This window comes from Brachyistius frenatus, unplaced genomic scaffold (assembly GCF_029030835.1).
Source record: "Brachyistius frenatus isolate BFR_SWC_R1_liver_20210118 unplaced genomic scaffold, ASM2903083v1 Contig_154, whole genome shotgun sequence".
Taxonomy (NCBI): domain Eukaryota; kingdom Metazoa; phylum Chordata; class Actinopteri; family Embiotocidae; genus Brachyistius; species Brachyistius frenatus.
This window is the reverse complement of record NW_027210753.1, coordinates 92,501-117,500: the sequence shown is the minus strand read 5'-3', so window position 1 is coordinate 117,500 and position 25,000 is coordinate 92,501. Positions and strand designations below refer to the sequence as shown.

The following is a 25,000-nucleotide window of genomic DNA, read 5'->3' as shown; positions in this document are numbered from 1 at the left end:
GCACACTTGACGAAGATGTACTCCATCCAAGTCTCCTGGTTTTAGAAAGGAAAAACAAGACTAAATATATACTGAGTGTCTAATGACTGCTCAGCATTTTAGTCTCCTTTCTTCTACACTTTACACAATGTGTGTCACAGGGGAAGACTTTCCAGCTGGGAAAATCATCAATGAAGCAAATACCAATGAAGAGCAAACATCTTTTTGCTAAGTAGATGTGTTGTTGGTCTTCACATCAGCATACAGTACTTCAATCCCAAGTGGATCCACACACACACACACACTGAAGAGGAGCTGATTAAGATCAACTGTTCACTTCACGTGTCATGTTGTCACATCGGTGTGCTGCGGTTTGGGGATGAAGGGCACTGTGATGCCATGAAGGGGGTCAAAACTGGCCTTCTTCCACACAACAGCTCATCTTTACCCCGGGGAACAATATTCATGCTTTTTTACCAGATGTCACATCTAATCTGCCTCTCCCCGAAGGTTTTGAGACCAGTCAGCAGTAAAGCGCTGAGGCGGGGAGCTGCCGTCCAGGGTCATCGTAAGCGACGGTCCAGGGTCATCACGTCCCTGAGACTGTCCTCCCACAACAAAACCCAAAACCAGTGCAGTTGTTGCTCCAAAACGTCACAGACAGCGACGGCTGGTTTCTAAGGCGTAACCACTGCTCCCACAGCGGCAAGTCAATAATGTATATTTCTATTAATTTAATTTAGTAAAGTTACGAGGATTCAGTTATTTTCAACGGTTGTTTCAGATCATTCATCTCACGTGTGACTGTCTGAGTTCGGTCACAACAACACGTCCCTGCAAATGTTTCACAATGAAAGCCTTTTGAGGAATTAGAGGTTTCTGTCAAATAAAACGCTAATAAAACTAATAGACACTAATAAGGATAATAAAACAATAGGGGGCTTTTAATATGAAATAATACAGTGAGTGTTGAGTTTTTATTACCGTGTAATGCAGTCATTTTGATGGTGCAAAAAGCAGCGGATCATAACAGGTCTTCAGGTTGATGTCGTCAATCAATTATTGAATCTCAAATGTAATTAAAACAAATTTGGCCACTCCACTTGTTTTGAGCAGCTCTCTTCAATGATACGCTTTAGATCTTCAAACACTAAAAACATGTAAATGAATTTTAACCGGATCAAGTCGTTCGGGTGCACGACATCATCTTCCCCTAACTTTAATGAAGTAGTTATTATAAAAGAAGGTATTTCAACCAAAACCTAACCAAGTCGTTTTTGAGCCCAAACCAAATTTAAACTGAAGCATTTGCAGATCAAAAAACTGATTTATTTCCCCAAGAGCTAATTTTGGAGGTTTTGAAAGGCACAGACGTACGAATGTTTTCCTGCAATTAGACGCTTCTGAACAGAAAATCCTTCCAGGTGTCACCTAAATTGAACAAAGTGTCTCTTAAAAGTAAAAAAAAAAAAAAACTAAAACAAATATTCACAGACTGAAAACTCAGGAAAATTCTCAACATGTGAGATTCTCCAAAATGTAAAATTCAATAAGTGTGCGTTTCCATGAGCTCTTCATGTAGGTGAATAAATTGGCTTCCTGAATGCAGAAACTCACATCAACACTAGAAACATAAATCCGCGGTATGCTGCGAGGCCTTGTTCTATAATACAAAGAGGTGGAAAAAATATATACAGCTGCAACCACGGGCATTTTATATTATTAATCATTATTTGTCAACAAAGAAAGACAATCTACCAGAAACGGCATTATTTTTCTTATCAAATACAGACACAGAATTCACATAAATGCCCGTATACAGTATGGAAGCCGAGCACAGAGTCTCCCAGGCCACCGAGGAGACGAGGAGACGAGGAGACGTAGAGACAGGTGCACAATGCGCTTTCTGTCTTATTGCTTTGCTGTTGCTCTTTTCAGAGAGAGGAAGCGAGAGGAAAGGTAGCTGCGCTAATAAGTTCACTTCTATCCATCGGCTGCACTTGGTACGACAAGGGTTACTCCTCTGTGTGCCCCGACGTCACTCTGCTACCCAATTACCACATTTACACACATATTCACATTCATTTATATTCAGGGTAGAATTTTAAATGCTCTCCATTAAATTCATAAAAGATGGATTGTCTTTTTTAAAACCAAGCGTGATCTCCTCACCTTTTATACATTGTTATATGTACATTAAAAAGTGCGAACGTTATACGGCGAGGGACGGAAATGAGCTGTCTCACTCTGGAAACTGTCAAACCACAGCTTTAATAATAAAAAAATTAAATTAAATAGGCAATGTCAGTGAGACTAAGCAGAGAAAAAACAACACTGCTGCTGAAATAAACCATTAACAGTAAGGATGCAAAAAGGTTTTAAATAGAAGCATCAGCAAAAACTTGGCTGGAGTATAACTTACCAAATTTCTCTGCTATTTCTACCAAAAAATACTTCAGATGAACGAGCACGAGCCTGTGTTCCTTTCTCACACTGTTTTCAGCCATTGTTAGTGGATCATTATTATGTTGTCTAGTAGAAGTCATTGATGTTAATGTAGTTCAGTGTATATTTCATGCTATAAGCTGCGCGTAGCTGTCTTCTTATAATATATATTAAATATATGACATGAAAAAAGGCTACAATTTCAACTTATATAACTTCTGGGTGACATTTCCAGCATTTACTCCCTGAAGAACCCTAGTTGAGATAGTGGTGGCCGCCGAGTGCCTGCAGACGTACATCTCTGTTTGGCTGCTGGCACCTAAATGCCAAACCTCCACGCTCGCACCACTGAAGTGGTAACGACTGCAAAAAAAAAAAAGTTGCAGCCACAAACTGATAACCAGACAACTGTGAATGGGTGTTATCGTGTGTATTAATCAGCGAGTCAGCATTTTGAATCGAGATCAGTTCATTACCGGCACACACACACACACACACACACACACACACACACACACACACACACACACACACACACACACACACACACACACACACACACACACACACACACACGGGGGCTCACAGGGAAAGTCAGCAGTGTGAGAATTTAATCCGAACTCCCGCGACACCATTAAGATAACACCCACAAAATAACTGCCGGTGTTGGTAAAGGTGACAAAACCCTGCGTGTCACCCTCCAAATCCAAGCCTCCACTAATTCATGTTAAGGTTACGTGTGTTCTCCTCAATATTCGTCGCGGCGCCGAGCCTTTTGGAGGGTCATCAGATGGTGCCGGGGACCATCGCCTCTGAAAATAGGAAATGCCAGGCAGATAAAGCTGCTAGACGACCACAAACACACACACACACTGACATTTCAGGTCTGCGCAGTGAATCTGGGACCGTAACCAACAGTTATGCTCTGAATCCAAGCCGTCCTAATTCATCTCCCTCTCTTTTACTCCCGCCGCCATCAAACTTTCAGCCCTTAAAAAACCTCATCTCCTTCGTCCATTCTGCCGTCTGAAATGATTCATGTTAACTGTTCCGCACGTGGGATTTTTTTTGTCTTGTCTAAATGGGCCTTTTGGTGGCGGCTGCCTTTTATGTGGAGACCCCCTCTGAGATTATCACTCCTGCTAATGAAGTCATTTGAGTCAGGCAGCCACATTCCAATCTTTGAGCAGCCAATCAAAAGCGCAGGAGAGACTTTCTCTGCTCTGGCAGATGCCAAGATGTTGGCAACAAGCGACAGTGATGGACTGAGGGACGGAGGCAGATAAAAAGAGGACGAAAAAAACAAAAACAGACAAGTCAGACAGTGTTAATCTTTAAAAAGACAATGCTGAATACAGAAGCATATAATAAATAGTGGTACTACATGAACATAGTGAGTAAGAGACAGTGATCAAGGAGAAGTGCAACGAAGGAACGCAAGCATGCATAAAATGAGACGGTGACAGGACCTGCCATTTTTGTTACATGGAATAATGTAACCAAAGGAAGATTGAAAGCAAAGAATCTCCAGACAGACAGCAAACAAGGACACCAAAACCAATCCAGTTGTAACTTTGGATAAACAACAAGGACTTATCCAGATGGACTATTTCCCTCTGATGCATTCAAGCGGCAACAAACGGTGACGTCACCCGTTGGTTTGTGAGCGACCGTTATGAAGCCTTTTGGCCTTCGCCATCTTGTTAGTTCGAAGCGGCGTGGAGCAGGAAGTGACCATATTTGGACAAGCTGGGGGGGGGGGGTTGAGCGGTGCAATCTGACTGATCTGATTGGAATGCCAGCGATACTTTGTCCCGCCCACCGATAGCCGTAACCTGACTGCACCAGAGGCCTGTCAATCAAACAGATTGACAAAAACAGGAAACACGGCTTTTTAAAGCTTATTTTCTAATTAATGACGGCCAGAAAATCAGAAAACTAAGAAGAAGGAGTGACTTTCGCAAACAAAACCAAAATAACTTGTTTATTGACTTAGAATTTTATGAGACTAGTTGAATGGGAGTCTATGGAGCCGGAGGATTTTTGGAGCCTCCAGTGGCACTCGGTGGTATTGCAGCTTAAGACACTTCTGCATCGGAACCATTTTACAGACCTGAAGCTACGAGCTCTTTTATAAACAGTCTACGGATGCATTCAAAGAATTGTAGTTCTGACACCAAAATATTGAGTGTGGTCAGAAAGCTTTGCATTTTAGATGAATTCCCTCTAGTTATTTTTAGGAGAGCTGGACCAGAGTATAATTTTAAAAAGCTTTATACATCCTGATGTGGTCGCTCATTGTCGCCAAAATATTTGTAACAATTTCAGAAGCCTTCACATGGAAGGAAGAAAATCAGACATAGTTACGGAAGGAAGAAAGAACAATAAGAGACAAGGGAGGAAAAAAGAAATTGCTGCTGGGCAATAAACAAGCATGAACCTGTCCTGTCACGTGGCACATCTACAGTAGATTGAACAGGGTGTCAGTATGTCATCAAACTGAATTTGGGCTCCCTGAAGAGGTGCCGTATTTCAGTCAGCTCATCGGTATCTGGCAGGATGTGCCCCGAAAATGCCAAAATCTCAAAATCACTGCACCCACTTGATAAACTAATGATTGATTGGTTAGTTGCCGGTGCACGAATGTACATTTTCACCAGTTTTCATCTTAACAACCACTAGACGATTCCAAAATGATAAACTTTAACACCTCTCTGCCTGTGTATTTCTAAAATAAAAACTGAATATGGGCGACCAACCGGAGGAGATCTCCCTGTTGTGATATTTACAATAAGTTGTTTCCACTTAATTCAACACTTTGAAAGTGGCATCTCACATTAAAAGCTGTCAGGGAACACACCTGCTGTGTAAAACAGAACAAAATGTCAGGACAAATTTATTCTCCTACATCGGAGTAATTTGTCTGGATTTAATGAACACAGACTGTGAAAGACTGCAGGATTTAGTAATGAATCCGGGCAGGTAGAGAAACAGCAGGGCTTCAGTGGACGTTTCAATCCACGCCAAGCAGTATAGCTATGGTATGTCGTATTAAATGAACTCTACTGGAAGAAAACAAATTTAATAAATAAAATTAAATAAAAATAAAAAATAAAAAATATATATATATATATACGGTGTCAATGAAAAACTAAATGAAAAATATTGCCTCAAATAACCATGGAAATTAGAACTAAGCTGTTGGATATGTGAAAAACTGCCAATCAATATTGCGCATCCCACAGGTATCAATGTGTTATCTCCTGTTTACGCATTTCACTCAACTTTTATGATGAAGCATACGAGTTTGGCTGAACTCCATTTAAACTAGATCTGAAGAAAAAAAAAAAATACAAACAACCAGACAAGGCATACTGAGCAAACTAATTCGCATCCAAGCAGGCCATTGGAAAGGCAGCGACGGTCCACCTGGTGTCCTCGAATGACCACAATTTACCGCACGGCCGACAGCTAACACTGACAGCCTGCAGACTCATGAGAAAACACAAGACGGACTGATAGAAAAAAAAAAAGAAATAGGGAGGGAGGGAGGGAAGCTAGAAACCAAACCAAGAAAGAAAAGTAAATGAAAATACAGGACATAAAAAGCCGACCGAGTCAAGAGTCAAGACGTGTGACTTATCAAAAGGAAGCCCTACCGGATGAAAAATTATACATAAAATATAAAAAGCAGCCCTACTGCGCAGGAGCTCAGAGAGATGAGGGAGGAGGAATAAGTGGAGGGGAGCCGCAGGGTTGCCGCGGCAACAGAAATTAGATCCTGGGATAACAGGAGCAATGAGGGAATGTGTGGGACGACCCAGGTGAGACACACCGAGAGGGGAATAATAGAGACAGAAGAAGAGATGAAGAGACGAATAACGGAACTGCCTCCATCTAACAATGTGACGAATAAAACGCTGCGATGTGTTTTCTTTTTAAATCTTAAAAAAAAAAAAAAAAGAGTACGTACCAGCTGATTTAACGTGATACGAGGAAATCATGAACAGTGTGACATCATCAAAAATGCACACACTTACTGTGGATATTAAAGCAGGATTATTGGAACTGTATGGAGACCAAGATATTTATGGTGTTCAAATTATCACAGCTTCCACGTCCAGTTATTAATGAAGTCAATTTTATTTGTATAGCCCCTCGTCACAGTGAATCCAGGTTTCTCGACGCCCACACGACAGAAATAAACCAAAACGATGTCTTCCAACCTCAGACCCATCACTGGGAGGAAAAACCTCCCACAAAACTTCATTAAGAGAAAATATGATAAACAGTACGGGCGATGATCTTTATTACAATGTGATCAGTTTTGTAAAAGCCCCCCCCACACACACACACACACACACACACACTACACCACCCCATCTTACCACAGCTGACAAGCTCGACTTCAGCTGTGAGCACTTATCGAGCACCTTTCTCGGGCTGCTTGCAAGTTGCCAAGAGACAGATAATACCAACTGGAGGCTGGCAGTTTATAAGGTCTGAGTGTTAAGACCGTAAATGTCAATATTGGTCCCAAAGGAAGGAATAATTAAGGCGTAAAGATCTAAAAGGCTTGTCACATATGGCCGGCCAGCTGTCACATCTGTCTGTTCATATTCACGCCGCTAACAACCAGGCCTATACTAAAGCAGCAGCAGAGGATGTAATGGCTGAGCATTAAATGTCAGCAGACTGAGCTACAGTATAACTAAAAAGGCACATGCAAGAAAGCACACTGAATGAGGAGAAGCCTGGCATTTAAAACAATACACAAGCTCCACTTCTCATTTTAGACACTCACTCCCGAGTGGGTTGTCTGGGAGAGATCTACTCCCCACGGTCGTACTTCACACATCCCCAGTGCTCAGTGTTGTGGGAAGCAGCTCTGCACTGTATTGCAGACTTCATGCAGGATGTCAGAGCAGCAAGTTTCACCTTTTGCAGGCAGCGGGGTGACAATCCTTCAACTGGAGGACCTTCAGGGGCAAACCGGTGCCAAACATCTGCCCTGCTGGAACAGGACTTGTTTACTTGGAGCCTAATAGTTTCAAACAGATTACATAATGTGCCAAATAAAACACCTCAACAGAATAAACAGATCAAAACCAAATAAAGATTCGAGCACTTGGATCAAAAGAAAAATTGTTAAGGATGAAACTGATTACTTCCTGAAAGCGTTCTTTCTACACATCCCCTCAATGTTGATGTAAATGCGAGAGGTTGAACATTTCTCCTCTACGTAAAAAGAAAAAAAAGAAAAAAGATGGCGGCTTCCGAGCTGAACTGATTTGCTTGTACGCGCTGCCTTTGTTGTTAAGTTAGTGAGACGTTAGAATACAAATATCTGGATGGGAGCCAATCAGAAGCAGACTAGAGGCAGGTCTTCTTAGAAAGCATGTAGGGGAAAGAAATAAGGTGATCAAACATGATGTTTTTATCACGTCAAACAGATTTTCTGATTAAATGCATGAACACCAGATCAAATCAGACAACATCTGGGATTTTGAGGATTTTTTATGATTGTTATGGTGGCGGCCTTTCCAAAAAATAGCAAGATAGTTTGCAGAGTTTTATGTGATTTTATTGCCGTAGAATTGCAGTAATTAGATAAATTTGCAAGTCTAGAAAAAAAAGGAAGTTTTTCTACTCACTTCCATCTTTTCTGGTTGTTCCGGCTTCTCTGGTCAGGCAGCTTGTGTTTGTTTGGATGACAAAGACCAGAGCTTTGGACGAGAGGAGCAGCTCAAGAGCCTCGCTCACTATAAATAAGGAGTTATTCTTGTTGATAACGGGAGTTTGCAAAGGCTCCCATAATACCCTCAGAAGAGCTTTTACGAAGGACTCTTTTTTTCTGGGAAAATCTCGTAAATTTTTCAAAATTGCAAGCTGTGCAAATATTGCCTCAATTTGCATTAATTGCAACCGATTTCCAGGAGGGTCTGACTTCTCATGTAAATGTAAAATCTTCAATCAGAATGAAAAAAGGGAGCATGTAACCGCGAGTAATGACACGAAACTACTTGCCTTTCAGCATCAGTTTGTTTTAGTTCCTAAAGCTGCCTACATACTGGAAATGGAACCATTTTTGCAACCTTTTGCAGACATTTCAGTAACGACTTTCCAAGCAAGGCGTGTGCAACTTACACCTCAAAGACGTGTCATCTTCCTGCTTTCTTTTACCACAATATGTCCCCGATCTTAACCAAGCAGCCCACGTTGTCTAAATTGACCTGCACCTTAACAATAGAGTTTTCTGACTGTAACGCCTCAGTCATACGGAACTTTTTTGACCGCACCGACAAACAACCCATTTTGATATGTAATCATGCTGCTCACTGGTCATTCACCTGACTGCCCGCTGTGCCAAAGAGAAAGAGAGTTTCTATGTTGGGATAATAGAGGCATCTCTTTCATGGCCTTTACAAACCTTAGTCAGCTTGTTTTTGGTCCAAATCAGAGAACAGATGTTTCTTTGTTGCATTCATGCAATGCCTACTTTATGATACCCACAGACGATTTTCAATTCAGCCGTAATTTATCAACAAAAGCCATGAGGGAGGCCAATTATTCACAACAAATCCGGTTGCAATCCATGTCCACTTTAGCGCGGCTCTGCGGGCTTGTGGTCTTGGCTCATTGTTTGAGCTTTAACACATCGTGGTGCTCCTTCAGAGTTTAGAAAGTGTCTATGTAATGAAAATGCATTTTACTGCATCTTGACTGCATGTTTGCCCTTGGTTCATTTTGTTATGCTTGGCTTTTCAAGCATGAGTAAGTACCAGGTATCAGATGACAACATTTGTCTCCTGATAGCTGTATAACTGCATCCCAGGGTCACTTCTTGTAGATGAAAGTCTGACTGCACAGCAAATTGCCTTCACAGTTCACTCAAAGTCCACCTCTGCAGACCTCTCTGTATGTTGTTGGTTTTTTTAATGCTTAAAAGCCTCTGCTCTCACCTTGAGTATCTAAACGAGAGGAGCAAAATACGCTTCTTCAAATCTGACTGGTGTAAACGCACCGTGGCTTGGAACATCACGGGAACAGATCTAGTGAGCGGGGGGGCTTTAGTGTACACTAATCATACTAAGCATGTCCCTGGGATCTCTGCTGTGCCCGAGTTCGCAAATGTGCACGACGACGCCGAGTGGCTTGTGTGTGTGGCAGGCAGCTGGTGGCGGCGGTGAGTGACAGGTCAGGTGAGTGACAGGTCAGGTGAGCGCCGTGATCTTCTCAGGCGTTAAGATCCGGCTCCTCTGACCGATCTGAAGTGGCTTCAATTAACTGAAGCATCCAAGTGTGAGGGGAGGGGACTCAGGGAGCACGGGCCACCGACAAGCCTCCTGACAGATCTTTTTTTTTTTTTTTGTGTGGGGGGGGGGGTTAAGATGAGTGGAGCACCTTCTGGCAGGTCTTCTAATGCTCCACCAACTCCAACCTTTCTCCATCTCCTCTTCTCTCTCTCTCTCTCTCTCTCTCTCTCTCTCTCTCTCTCTCTCTCTCTCTCTCTCTCTCTCTCTCTCTCTCTTCTCTCTCTCTCTCTCTCTCTCTCTCTCTCTCTCTCTCTCTCTCTCTCTCTCTCTCTCTCTCTCTCTCTCTCTCTCTCTCTCTCTCTCTCTCTCTCTCTCTCTCTCTCTCTCTCTCTCTCTCTCTCTCTCTCTCTCTCTCTCTCTCTCTCTCTCTCTCTCTCTCTCTCTCTCTCTCTCTCTCTCTCTCTCTCTCTCTCTCTCTCTCTCTCTCTCTCTCTCTCTCTCTCTCTCTCTCTCTCTCTCTCTCTCTCTCTCTCTCTCTCTCTCTCTCTCTCTCTCTCTCTCTCTCTCTCTCTCTCTCTCTCTCTCTCTCTCTCTCTCTCTCTCTCTCTCTCTCTCTCTCTCTCTCTCTCTCTCTCTCTCTCTCTCTCTCTCTCTCTCTCTCTCTCTCTCTCTCTCTCTTAGCTAATTACTAAGTATCCATATGGAGACACTTGTCACTGTGATCACAGTAAATTGGCTGTAACTGCGAGGGTCAGCAAGGACTGTTTCACTCACATTTCAGTCCCTCCAGGGTTTCGCTGAGTTTCTTTTTTTGATTGTTGCGATCAAAAATGCTTAATTTTGCAGTGGAATTTCTCAAAAACTTGCGATGTGATTTGCAGAATTTTAGGCAACTTTTTTGTGGTCAAATTGCGGTAATTAGAAAATAATGCAAGTGGAGGAAAAAAAAATATCGATTTTTGAAAGCTCTACCTGATAAACAGTGATGTGTAATCAGTTCCTGTGATAATACACCACAAGGCTCAAAGTTACAAAACACAACCTGATAAGAAAAAGAGTTATATAGCTTTTGGTGTTGAAAAAGAGGAGGACAACTGTGCTCATGATAAATGAGGAATTATTTGTGTTTTTGAGTAATACTTTCAATGCAGCTTCTATTTACAACACTTTTTTGCAAAAAAAAAAAATTGCAAGAATTTAATAGAATTGCAAACTCCTGCAAATATCATGGAAATTGCTTGACTTTGCGTCAGTTATTGCGATCGCAAGATTGCGATTTCCTGAAGGGACTGACATATACAGGCATTCACACAGGATGCACTCGTCAACTGTGAGCTTCACGAGTAGAAAATAAATTAAGTTGCAACCAGGAAATCCAATATCACCGGCACGACTTCACATGCATCCGCAAAACTGTACTGGTGTTGATTTTTCAAGATGCTCTGTCTGCATTATAATACAGAAAGGAGGTGATTAAAATAACCCAGCATTCCTCAACAAATCCTACACAGAGATTCAATTTCCATGGATCTGCGCAGCGACACTGATGTCAGAAGACACTGCAGCCAAAGTGTTAGTTTCACTTTGAATATACGAAAGTAGAACGCACTCCAAACAAGTAGGGAAAGAGGGAGAATGGGATGTAAACAGTGTCCTGGATGCTTCTCTTATCTCTACATTAACGCCGAGCAGTGTTTTAAGTTTCCACTGAAAGGAAGGATTCACTTTGTACAGCAGACAGACCTGCGAACGCCATCCGGCTAATTAATCACATCAATAATGCATCTATCATTTATTATTTTTCTCCTCTCAGCACACGCAACAATATGTCTTATAGCCTCCAACTGAGCAGCGTGTGCTGTTTTACACTGCAGCGTTTGTTCTTGCTGTTCTTGCTAGTTTTTCATTACCTAATTAACATGGGAAAGTTTTTTTTGGTGGGGAAAAGGCATGAAACACACAGGCGCACATAATTCCCCCTAAAGGATATATTTTTGTGTTTTTTTGTTTGGTCTCCCATGTTACAACATCCTCTGTGCCGCCGCCCTCATTTCCCCTTCCAAAAAAAAATAAAACCTGATCTCCTTCCTTTTTTCCTCATTTTTCAGTCTTTTATTAGAACTAGGGTGCAATTTCCACTTTTAAATGACGGCTGAATACTACCTGAAACTTCTTACACAGCTGCCATTTGTATGATCAAGTGTCTGCTGCATCCTCTGTTCTCGTGCTACTTGGTATTCTTTCACTCGCAGCCTTTAGATCTTCTGTCACCTTCATTGTTTTTGAAGGTTTGTGTTTTCTATTCAAACCATCTGCCTTATTTCTCATTCCGGACCATCTATTTCCTCGCACCTCACTGTTTGGTTCAAAGGTAGCCATCTGAGAATACTGTAGGTGTTGGTTTCTTGAAAAGCTAAACAAAATGTAGTTTGCTTGAGAATAAATGTCTGAAACTATAACTTACAAACTTTTTTTTTTTTACATCATGTCCACAGCAACAACAAAAAAAGAGCACCAAACAACTGTAGACTTTTAAGGACAACTAAAGTCATTTACAGTTAAAAAGAAGAAGGCACTTCAAACTTAAAGGTCCCATATTGTAGAAATTCAGATTTCCATTTCTTTCTTTTTTTTGATTATAGCTCAGGTCAAAGTGCTTATGAAAAATGTGAAAGTGTCAAAAAACTCAGCCCATGTTCAGCAACTGTTCCATTAGGAAGAGCTGTTTGGTTCCTTGTAGGTTTGTGATGTCACAAACTCACACTAATGTCATATGTCCGCCCTCATTATTATAGGAGTTACAGGTTAGTTCAAAACGCTTCATTTATTAGTGTCGCCAACAGTTTGAGGCCTTGTGGTTTATGTGGTTTAAAACTCTCCCGCTGCCTGCAGACAGTGCGTTAGGTCAAAGTGATGATATAAATGTGGTAATATACAAGAATGAAATTGACTCTAACATCCCCTTTTCCAGCACTCCTCCTCCTCCCCCACCCACAGTATACTTGCAATTTTCCAATATTGGTACAGACCAGTGTACCCCCCTCCCTCCCCTCCCCCAGATCCTCACCCCATTTGGTACTCACCTAGATCAAAGTCCCCTTCACATCTGTTCCACTTGCTGCCGCCATAACTAGCCAGCTGGACTGTGTCCGTCAGGGTCCTGTCTCTCGTCTGTAGGTGTGTCTGTTCTGCGTGTCCGTCCACAGCCGGAGCTTCTTGGCGAGCTGCAAAAACACAAACAGGAAAAAAAAGAATCAACAAGACTGTAGTTGTGAGAGCGAGCGTGGGTGTGAGCCAGAGCCTTATCATATTCTTGCAAGAGACTCCTTGTCAAGTTGACTGTTTGTGTGCGCATCTGTTACGTAGGAGACTTGAATGCAGGATTTTTTTTTTTTTTTTTTGGAGACTGAGTGAGTGTGAGTGTGTGTGTGTGTGTGTGTGTGTGTGTGTGTGTGTGTGTGTGTGTGTGTGTGTGTGTGTGTGTGTGTGTGTGTGTGTGTGTGTGTGTGTGTGTGTGTGTGTGTGTGACAAGATATTTACAAAGACACATGTTTTATGAAAGCTGCAGTGAAGTTTTACAATGGCAAGGCGGAACAAAGTGGGACAGGGGGCCGTCCTTAATGCAATTACACACTGCTTTAAAAAAACAAAACAAAAAACACACTAATCCAAAGACACACTGTATCTGGACGCCATCCAAACAAGCAAACTGAAGAGTCACAGGTGTGAACGGAGCCGGAAAAGCAAATCTCATTCCCACAAACTCAAACAGCAATAACATTCAAAGCACACAAAAAAAAAATCTTTGTGGGAAGTAATTCAAATGTACGCGCTTGTATGTTAATGTGATGTATGAAGGGAGCCCCCCCCACGGAGACCCCAATAACACGACAACCATGTGACGCAACAGACCCACGGTGGCACTCTGCCCCAGCGTGGAGGTCTGCTCTGGCAGGCTCATTAAAAAAGCCTCCCCAAGTCGAATTCTCTTCCAAATACCACCTCTACCTAAATAAACATGACCGAGGACGCTTACTCATCCTTCACACGCCTGCCAACCACAGATGCACAGGATTTCACAGAGCAGGCTGCCTTGTGTTTGGCTGAACCATTATTCAGAAAGAAAGAAAAAAAAGCTCTGTGGATTGTAACAAAATGCTTCAAGATAAACAGCCACAGAGATGCTCTCTGGGCTCGTAATGCAGCCGATCCATAAAGAAGCCTGACATTTAAGGTATTTAACCTTGAAAAAGATGGTTTCTTTTTTTTTTTTAACACCCAGATCATAAAAAGCACAAAGCTGCATTTTAAACACGAGGATGAATGATATGAAACTACGGCGAAAGGAACAGAAACAGTCACATTTGAGTCACATTAGCCTCAGAAGGGACATAAATCGCGGCGCTAACTAAAACACTAAACGCAGACTTATATTTGGCCCAGAAACGCTGCTCAGAGAATAGGCTACTTTTTTTTAGGGTTCTTTGTATTCATGACAAGTTCCTGAACTGCCTGTGGGCTTTTACCTCAGAGAGGGAAAAAGATGATCTGCATGAATGAATGAAATATCTTAAGATCCGTATGTTTACACATATATACCAAGGAAATGTCAATCGGATGCAAAATACAAAGGTTGAGCCCTGAAAGAAATGTCAGAAAGGTAGCCGGGCTCTGTGATGCGTGTGGGACCGGCGCCGTTTGATCAATAGCTCACCTGAAATGAATACGTGATCGTTTTCTCCGGCTCCACCAAGCAGATGTGTGCTCCAAACGTCACAAACAAAATAGACGCGGATCGATACGCCTCATTTCAAAAGTCTATTTCACACCAGCATATTTTGGTGAAACGTTTTCAACTGGCAAAGTGGGAACGGACCGATCAGCAACACTACAGCAAGACACAACAGGAGATTTTGTGGTTTTTCATTTGTGATGTTTAGGAGTCATATTTGAGACTGGGACCCCTTATCAGTTTCCACCATTACAGAATGAGATATGTAGCTTCATATTATTCCACGAGGCTACAGAGCATTAATCAGCCCCGCCATGATATCACGGGACAGTTTTCGTGGTTGGTGCAATCAAAAATGTTTGATTTTGCAGCAGCTTTTCTCAAAAATTCTGATATGAGTTTTATGTTTTGATTATTTTACAGCACTAGCTAAGAAAAGAAACATATTTATAATCACTTCATATGATAATAAGCATACTGCACATTACTGAAATTGCTGTGAATGTCTTTGTTCGCATCTTTTTTTCATTTTGTGGATTTAAACAAACAAATTACAGAAAAAGAATAAGTGATAAAAGTGGCTTTACAAAACAGACAGTCTGTGACTAATACTGAATACTGAATACAGAGACGATATTTTATGTAAAACTAAGTGCTTTAAATGCTTTTTATATTCTTAATTTACCTCGTGCAGTGTAAACAAAAACAAAGTGCAAAATACAATTGTACAAGTGTATAAAACTCCTGTAATTTAATCCACCCTGTATGATTATAGTGATGCAGAGAATAAGTAGCCTAACTCCCATAATAAAACCATATTTCCCATAAACCCCGTCCCTTCCAGTTTTGCTGTGCTTTCATTCAACAGGCTTGTGGTTTGTTGTGATGATGAGAGAAGTTGAAGACCCGTGCTGACGGGGAGTTATTTTGTTGATAAAGCAAATTTTATTTTGAAAGTCTTACTTCATGCAAAGTGTTATACTTTTATTGCGCAAGAGATTGCTGCAATTGTTGCTAAATATGAAAATATTGTGGTTGAATTTGCATTTATTACTGCGATTGCAAGATTGTGATTTCATGATTACGAGCTGGAAAGCGACTAGTTTGAGTTTATCGTTTCCTCTTTTGGAGCAAGTTTTTCTGATTACATTTTCAGTTCTTACGTCGTGTCATTTTCCCCATCAGGAATAAAAAAAAAAAAGTGACTCGCTGGTGAACATTGTGGAACATTTAGCAGCTACAGAGTCAAAGAGTTTCCTCAGGAGTTGGTGAAGACTCAACTGGAGGTAAACAGAGAGTGAACACTGGACTTTATATATTCATAGTACAGAGGCACGAGTCTATTGAATGCTAATGTTGCTCCGTGTCACCTGGATGACAAATGTTTGTTAATAAGTTCCTCATATTACCTTAAAAGATGATAGTCTGTTTTGTGTTTACAGCTTGTTTCCACAAGCAGCTAAAAAAAAATTAAAAAAGTTATTGCAGGTGTAAATAATTATGTTCTTATCTGTCTCTTCTTTCTGCTTTGATGCAAACATGATAAAGTAACAACACGACTTCATCTCTGTCTTCTCTTTCCACTCTTTGAACTAAAAATGGTGATTGTCTACAATATGTGTCTCCTACATTCCCCACCAGTCAGAGGTGTGACACCGAGGTTGGGACCACAGGAAATGAAGGATGACCCGGAGCTTGTTACAACCCTACCAACAATTTGGGTAACCACGATGGGACTCGGTCTTTGTGTTCTTGGTCCCGCGTCGTTTGCTTTGCTGCGACTGCAGCAGTCTCAAGTGGTCAGTTACGACAGGAAGCAAAAACAATAGACAATCCAACCAGTCGGGCCACCGAGGCCTGACCGGTCGACCCGAGAAATGTCTGCACGTCATGAGACAGCGTGGCCTGTCTGGGAAAAAGAAATAGTCAAGGAGTGGCAAGACAGGGAGATGGGAAACAAACCAAAAAAAATAAACTACAAGAGTGGGGAAAATAGAAAGCAGAAAAATGAAAAGCCGACAAGCTACAAGAGGAGGAGGCAGGATGAAAGATAGGTCGATGTACAACAGGCTAATGAAATGGAGTGAGAAAGATGGAGAAGAGAGAAGAAGCCTCAAACAATAGTCAAGAAAGAGAGGAACAAATAGGAGACACTCGAGGGATGGAAGACAAATTAAGCAGAGGGCAGCGAGGGGCAGAGAGAGATGGGGGGTAGCCTGGAAAAAAGAAAGAACATGTCCGATTCAATTCCTCTCTCAAAAGGAAGAGAGAGTTAAGGAGGACGGAGAAAGATTTGCTCCTCTCGGTGTCAGAGCTACTAAAACCTGCAAAGACTTAAAAGACCAATATGTAGAAAGGAATAAAAACGCCTGTGGGTGGGGGGGGGGGGTACATCAAGCGCTCAACTACATTCAAAAAGGAGCCACAGAGGGAGAATGACTGACACAATTAAGAGCATAACTGTCATCGCAGCCAATCAACCCAGATCCACCCACCACGCACAGGCACGGAGCAATAGACCCATCACCAGCAGGAATGAAGGCCTGCTAATTCCCCCCCCCCCACACCCTCCACACACCCCCTCAGCCATCCCGTGTCTGTTAATGCCGAGGCTTAAAGGCTACAGCAACGAAAAACATGAGACACATGTACAAGAATTCGCCCTATCACAACACGTTTCCTGTCTCATTTGCATCCCGAGAGAAAAGCTGACATTTAAACATAATCCTGCTGACATGCAAACTAAGTGCAGCCAATTCTGTAACCTCACGTGTTACAGAAAAAAGAGAGAAAAAAGAAAGAAAGATGTGTGAATCTGAAACCAATCACAGGTGGATGCAATAAAATACAAACCAAATTTAATGAGCTCTCAAGCTCCTCCACGCTGACATTTCCTCCATCTTTTACAACTATCATTCACCCCCCACCTCCATTTTTCTTTTCTTCCTCCACCTCCCCTCCCCTCGCTTCGTTGTTTTTTTTTTTCATTCGAAACCCACTTCTCTGCCTCCATCTTTTTCTCTCTCCATCCAAAACAACAGCCATTCCAGAAAGAGGGCCATCAATCTTCTTCAATGATACCGGAGTGTGAGAGAGTGCCAAGGCTACAGCAGATTACTATCTCTGCTTACCTCCACTCAACACTGGATAACATATAGAAGGAGAGGACCGATGGAGAGGCAGCGAGGGGTCGAGAGCCGAGTCAGAGAAACAATCTTAGATAGCAGGCGGGCACATTAGATCTTAAAAGCCTCAAATAAACTTCCAGCCCTGTCGACAGCGGAGGTTCGTCAAGGAAAGAAACACAGCAGCTGAATTTAAAAAGCTTAATCCTAACTGGCAACTCCAAACCAACCCGTGGTTTATTTCCACAGCGAGCCGTACTAATAGAAAGACATGAGATAGACTTCCACTTCTGAGGACGATTTCCAATGCATTGCTCATTATTATCCACTTTCCATCACTTACTTACATTATCATTTTAAATTATCTAATATCTGAGTCTGTAAAATGTAAAACAAAAAAAAAGTTCCCAAAGTCCAACCAATGTCTTCAACAATCAAATGTTCATCTTTCTGCTCGATAAATGTCCGAAACAACTAACTGACACATCCCAAAATGTTACTACTTAATTATGCATCTTTAATAACCAGTAAATATGTTTTATGTTTAAAGTTTAATGGTCTAATGTTCAGTTTATTTTATAACTGATGGTTTTATGACTTGTGTTCTTTCTGTCTGTGCTGAAATATAAAAGAGGAGTCCAAAACAAATGTTCCCATCAGGACAAATATTAGTTATATAATAAATAGTGTTGAGCTTGATCTCCTCCGGCAGGTCAGCTGGTCACTAGTTAAGGTTAATGAAGTGCTCTCGGTAAGCTGATGTCTGCACTCGAACAAAGAGGATTCATAATGGAAGAATCTTCTCTGTAACAATCATGACTGAGTTCAACTTTCAACTTGGTAGTTTTAAACCAGGACTTTCACTATTCGGTGTTTCAAACGTGGTTCAATTTGTCAAACAGCCTTCATCGAGTTCGGGGCAGTCGTGACGGTCAACGCTTCATCACAGTGAGAACTTTATGAAGAAAAGAAAAAGGTTTTAGTGGGAGATTTGTTAGCATCAGAGATTTATGAAACTCACATAAAAAAAAGGAAGGGTGGAGGGGTGGAGTGGTGGAAGGGTCGAGGGGTGGAGGGGTGGAGAGGTGGAGGGGTGGAAGGGTGGAAGGGTCGAGGGGTGGAGGGGTGGAGAGGTGGAGGGGTGGAGGGGTGGAAGGTTGGAAGGGTCGAGGGGTGGAGAGGTGGAGAGGTGGAAGGGTCGAGGAGTGGAGGGGTGGAAGGGTCGAGGGGTGGAGAGGTGGAGGGGTGGAGGGGTGGAAGGGTGGAAGGGTCGAGGGGTGGAGGGGTGGAGGGGTCGAGGGGTGGAGAGGTGGAGGGGTGGAGGGTGGAAGGGTCGAGGAGTGGAGGGGTGGAAGGGTCGAGGGGTGGAGAGGTGGAGGGGTGGAGGGGTGGAAGGGTGGAAGGGTCGAGGGGTGGAGGGGTGGAGGGGTGGAGGGGTGGAGAGGTGGAAGGGTGGAAGGGTCGAGGGGTGGAGAGGTGGAGGGGTGGAGGGGTGGAAGGGTGGAAGGGTCGAGGGGTGGAGGGGTGGAAGGGTGGAAGGGTGTTGTTGAGCATTGTCAACATGCTGCGAGCGGTTCCGTCACCATCATTGAATGTTGTTCCCTCAGTGCTGACAGTCTGACCCAGGGAGGTCACTTGAGATCACCTGAGGTCACCTGAGGTCACCTGAGGTCACTTGAGATCACCTGAGATCACCTGAGATCACTTGAGATCACCTGAGGTCACCTGAGATCACTTGAGATCACCTGAGGTCACCTGAGGTCACCTGAGGTCACCTGAGATCACCTGAGGTCACCTGAGATCACCTGATCCGCCCTCCTCGGTCTCTGACCTCCATTGAACGCCACTCAAAACACCTTCCCGGCATTTCCAAGAGTTTGACATCAGATCTAATCTAATGCGCTCTGAGCTCAAGATTCAAGTCAATGATGAAAACACAAGAACGTGTGTTACTCAGGTGCTGATGATCAAACAAACTAATTTGTTATAGTTACTCATGAAAGTACACCCCCCCTCCGACCCCCCCACCCCATCACTGTGCTCCGCTCGAGCGCAACAGAAACCGTCTCTGAAGTTTTTGATCGCACCTCGTAACGGCAAAGAAGCCAAACACTTCCACCCGCTGCTTCTCAGATGTGCCGAGTTGAGCAGACGTGCTGTGATCATCCAATTTGCATCACTTTCTGCAGTTTTATTCTTTCTTACCTCAGTCGAATAAAAACAAATGTTCAAATCTGGAATGAGAAGTGACAGCGCAAGTGATGACCTGCTCCGAAAGGATTGACGACCATCCTGTCAGCATGTATGTGAGTAAACAGAGAGAAGGTGGAGAACGTGATGGAGCAGCTGATGCTTATTTACTCGAAAAATGGTGCAAGCAAACAGTTGTTGGTGCATATGTGAATGTGTGTGTGTGTGTGTGTGTGTGTGTGTGTGTGTGTGTGTGTGTGTGTGTGTGTGTGTGTGTGTGTGTGTGTGTGTGTGTGTGTGTGTGTGTGTGTGTGTGTGTGTGTGTGTGTTACATAAAGTGCGAGAACCTTAAATTTGCAACTTGATGATATTTAAAGACTCTTGAAAGTCATGTGTGAACGTGTGTGTGACGAAGCATTGACGCTCGCAAAGGTGGAAAACCCAGAGCTGTGACCTTGCAGCTGATTTTAACGAGCCGCCTTACTGGTGCAGTGGCAATAATCCACACACACACACACACACACACACACACACACACACACACACACACACACACACACACACACACACACACACACACTGGGCATCACCAGTAAATCTGAGGCCAAGTGTGTATTTGTGAGGAAAGCCCACGAGAGAGAGAGACATGGGTTTACATGGCAAAGTGTGCAAGAGGGATTTTGCATAGAAAATTCTCTTTTTTTAGCAGCGTGGTGCAGCGAAAGCTCCGTGATCTCTCTACTTATACACCACGGTCTTCTCAAGCAGCGTGCAGGCATGTTCAATCCAAGGACACAGGACCACCAAGCCAGCTCTCACAGCTACGTCCACAATTGAGCATGATGGGGCTAATCGCTATGCCGCTTTCTCACCGCGGAGGACCTACATGGGGGAATTTTGTCAGGCATAATAAACTCTCCTTGCGTTGTCACAGCACTGTTGAGGAGGAAGGTTAAACTTAGTGCAGTCTGTAAAGCTGTCCCTCTGCAGCAGCAGCCGTCTCTGACCGGGGATCAGCGTCCTGCGGCTCCTGCTGGGCCTCTGGGCCACACGGCAAGCGAGTCGGAGGAGGCAGCGGTGGGGCTCAGCCAGGCGCTAAAGACTTTGACACTAACATAATCACTGATAATTGATTCAGCTGGTGAGGAAGGTTTTAACATTAAAGGATAAAAACGGCGGCGGAGGTGGCGGCGCAGCGATCGGGGGCTTAATGCGAGCCGATGGGGCCGACGCCACCTGTCACACTCCGTCCAATCACACGGGGAGACAAGATTCTGAAGACACGCACACATCAAGTCATCATCAGCCCCGGACCCGCTCGGCAACCCTCAAAGGAGCTTTGATCAGCGGCGGACCAAAAGAAAGCAAGAGGGGGCATGGAGGCCAAGGGCGGGGGGAGGGGAGAAGGATGATGAGGAGGAGGAGGAGGAGGAGGAGGATGGGAAGGCAGAAGACGGGCGTCCTTTGCAACAGCAGGATGACGGCCCTGAAATATGACATGACAGAACAGAAACACTGGACTGAAGAAATATATTAAAAAAACAACTACAAACTCCAGTTAATGCAGCTATAAGTTAATATATAAGTTCATCTATTTGTTATTATCTCTGCTCGTTTCATAGTTTGCAATAATCAAAACGAAGCAGCAACCAGATGATGTAGCAACTCGGAAAATGTTATTATCTTTTAATAAAACCACTTTATATTACAGTAATCTACCGATCGCTTAACTGCTAAACACTAACAAGTCTGAGGTTTCGTTCTTTGGAGGATCTAAACGCATTTTGAACCTGCTTGACCTGTGATCTGAGCAGCACCCTGCTTCTTCACATGGATTCAACACGGCACCACCTTCACGAGTCACGCTCACAGCCGTGTTATTAACGTGTAATGGAGACGCATGAGGTGAGTCCAGCAGCGGGGACCGGAGGGAACTGATGAAGATGGAGGGCTGATAGATTGGCCAGCCTCCACCTCCACCCTGTCCCCTCCACCCCCTCCTGCAGGAAAGCTGTGTGTGTGTGTGTGTGTGTGTGTGTGTGTGTGTGTGTGTGTGTGTGTGTGTGTGTGTGTGTGTGTGTGTGTGTGTGTGTGTGTGTGTGTGTGTGAGAAGCAGTATGGACGCCTGCTAGACTGGAACTGACAACATTAAGTGGCGGAGCAACTGTTTTCATGAACACGGGAGGCCGAGAGCTCAGAGGAGCAGGAAGGTCTTTATTATGTCACCGCAAAAAGGAGCCGCTCGACTCTATCCGTCCTCCATAATGGCACCGGCACGCTCACCTTCCCAAATTAACACCCCCAAACAAACAGCACGAGACAGACACACAAAGATGCATTTCAAACACACGTATGTTGAAAACGGCTGGTGGGAAATGTTTAACAGAAAACCACAAGAGCTCCTTCAGAGGGAGACGACACGGGTCAGAGAAGTAAGAGAGGAACGAAGAAATAAGAGCTGGAGAAAGCTGCAGGCGTGGAGGCAGCAGGGGGGGAGGAAGAAGAGGAAGACCGGGGTGACGAGAGAGTGAGAAAATGTAAATGAGAAGCTGCCAAGCAAAAGAGAGGAAAAAGGAAAAACGTGAGCGATTACTAAAGGAACACTGCTGGAAGAGAATCTGAAGAGCAGAACAAAGCTGACAATGGAAAAAAAAAAGTGTGGCAAGGGGATGCTGGGGGGGAGGGGGGCACAGGAGGAAACAGCAAAGCAAGAGACATGACGAGTATTTGTGTCACGCAGCCTTCTCGCTGGTAAAACGTGCTTTCTTTCTACTTCAGATCCCTTCAACACGTCGGTGCAGCCGGCCGGGACATCGCAGGGACACATGTCCTGAGACCAGAGGGGACAGGTAGGAAACACAGAGGGACAGGGATTATATAAGGACAGGAGACGGTCCCTCGAGAGCACACCCGTGGCATCTGTTTGTCACAAGCCAGGACCATAAGGAGGAGGAGGAGGAGGAGGAGGTGTGGGCAGCAGAGAGGCTGCTTCTTCTCTTCTCGGTCTCTGTCCTCCACCAGCAGCTGGAGGCGAAACTCCAGCTCCGGCAGCGAGCCACCAGGGGGAGCGAGGAGGAGGCCTTGGGAACGGGGTCGTCCTCAATCAGTGAACACAACAAAAACTTCGGGGACGCACATCTGCATCATTAGCAGACGATCCCAGAGTCCCTCGATGTGTCCCTCGCTGCAACCACACATCCCTCAGACAAATGTGTCCGCCACCGTCCCCCCGTGCACAATCATCCTCTCTGCACAATCGCCACGGAGCCATGTCAGCCTCCTCCTCATGAATATTCATCTGCCTCATTAACACTCAAGTGGGGAAACGCAGCATATTGCAAGAGACTCCCGTTACTTGGAGAGAGGAAGACGAGCTGGTGACTGTACAGGAAGCGAAGGGGAAGACACAGAGAGTAAGAGGCAAAATCCTTCATTTCTTTGCTAGCAAACTTTTTTTTTTTTTTTTTTAATCTCAAGAGTAGAAGAGGGGTAAAAATGTCCTATATTGTTCCGGGAGCTGATACGCTCCCGTTGCTTTTCCTTATGAAGCCAGATAGGGCAGGATGAGAGCAGCGTCAGCAGCAGGGACGGCACAGCGGGAGGACCGGCTGGGAATTACAGACCGTTTTACCCCGTAAATCCTCCAGCCAAGGAAAGGCTTTTAAAACAGCTGCAATTTCTTCCCCCGAATGTCTGGCTGTTCACAGTAACTGCTAAATTGTAGGGATGCGTGAATACACCTCAACGCAGGCTGCAGCTGTACGGACATTCTCTCTCTCTCTCTCTCTCACACACACACACACACACACACACACACACACACACACACACACACACACACACACACACACACACACACACACACACACACACCCTCCATCCTTGTTCAGGAACAAAACACACTTTACAGACGCACAAAGCCGGGCTGTCTCGTACACAAACAGCGAGTCTGTCAGTCCACTCGGTCACACTCTTTTCTCTCTGAGCCACTTCCTAACAGACACACACACACCAAACACAAACTACCACACAAGAAGAGAGAGGATTATTTTCTCTTTATGTTGTAATGCCAGTGAATCTCTTAACGGGAACTGCCAACAGGGGAAATCTTGCATCGTGCAGCTGTGTCCTGAGAGACACTCTGGAAACTAGAAACAGAAGACTCTTATTTTCCTTGACTTTCCTCTCTGTGGCTTTGGTGGCAGAAACAGCTGGCCAGTCTGGGAGGAAGAGGAGGAGGAGGAGAAGGAGGAGGAGGAGGAGGAGGAGGAGGAAGAAGAGACGAGGCAAAGTGGAGCGACGCCCAAATAATTTTTGCCCCACCAAAGTCACCGGGTCCTTTAAAGGACAGACAGAAACCCGTGGTACCATAATTGGACCGGGTCTCTGGAAATCAATACTGCTGCTTACATGAGGGGCTCCACCGAAGCTATTTCATATTCCACCTTCTATACGCACTTCTGACAAAAAACAACCCTTCAATTTCACAACAGTATGAACTATCGATTACACAGCCACGATTATTTTATTTTTTTACTCCTCCTCCACCTCCTCCTGTCATCGCCCCCCCCCATTGGAGGTGTTTTCTATTGGAGGTGAGGGGTTGAAGAGGTCGTCATGTATAAACTTCACAATTCAAATCCCTTACAAGCTCTTTGTAGGAGAAAAGTTGTATCCAATGGCAACATGAATCTAAAAGCGTGTCATGAAATTCTTTAAGTATCTGTCAGATGTAATAAAAGAGCTTCTTCCTCACAAAGAGAAAACCACTGCTCTTATTTTGTTCAGTCAGGCGCATTCACCAAATTTTAAGTTTAAATCAGGGATCTTTTTATTCCTCTGAGAGCCACTTTGACAAAGTGAAAATTACATTTATTCAAATAGCTGAGCTCCACCAAACCAGCTGAATCAGCTGCTTTTACGTGAACAAATAACAAACTGACAGCTCGCAAGCCTGATTTAAATTGTAGGTGTTTTATGTTTAAAGATGTAAATTCTGAAACATGTAAACATAGAACAAATTAAGCCAGAGCTGCATTTCTTCAATTAAATAATAAAGAGTTATATTATTTGGGGTTGTAAGTTACAGTATTTTCAATGGCAATCAACTTATAGTTATAGTTATTTTCTTAAACTATAGACTAATTGTTTCAAGTTTGCAGACACCAACGTGTCAAAGCGGTCCAAAATAAATTGTCATTCAGCTCTATTATTGTCCTTGTTATTATTTTGTGAAATGCTATATGATTGCAATTTATAAGAAACACCCTATT

The 25,000-nt window shown here is 43.7% G+C and overlaps 1 long non-coding RNA gene across 1 annotated transcript in view; it reads right to left on the bottom strand.

Moving 5' to 3' along the window:
• Positions 1-25,000, bottom strand: part of LOC138631378 (uncharacterized) — a 45,485-nt gene that overhangs the window by 11,489 nt on the left and 8,996 nt on the right. Inside the window, exon 2 of the long non-coding RNA XR_011311716.1 lies at positions 12,764-12,904. This is a non-coding gene — a long non-coding RNA (uncharacterized lncRNA). The remainder of the gene's footprint in view (positions 1-12,763; positions 12,905-25,000) is intronic.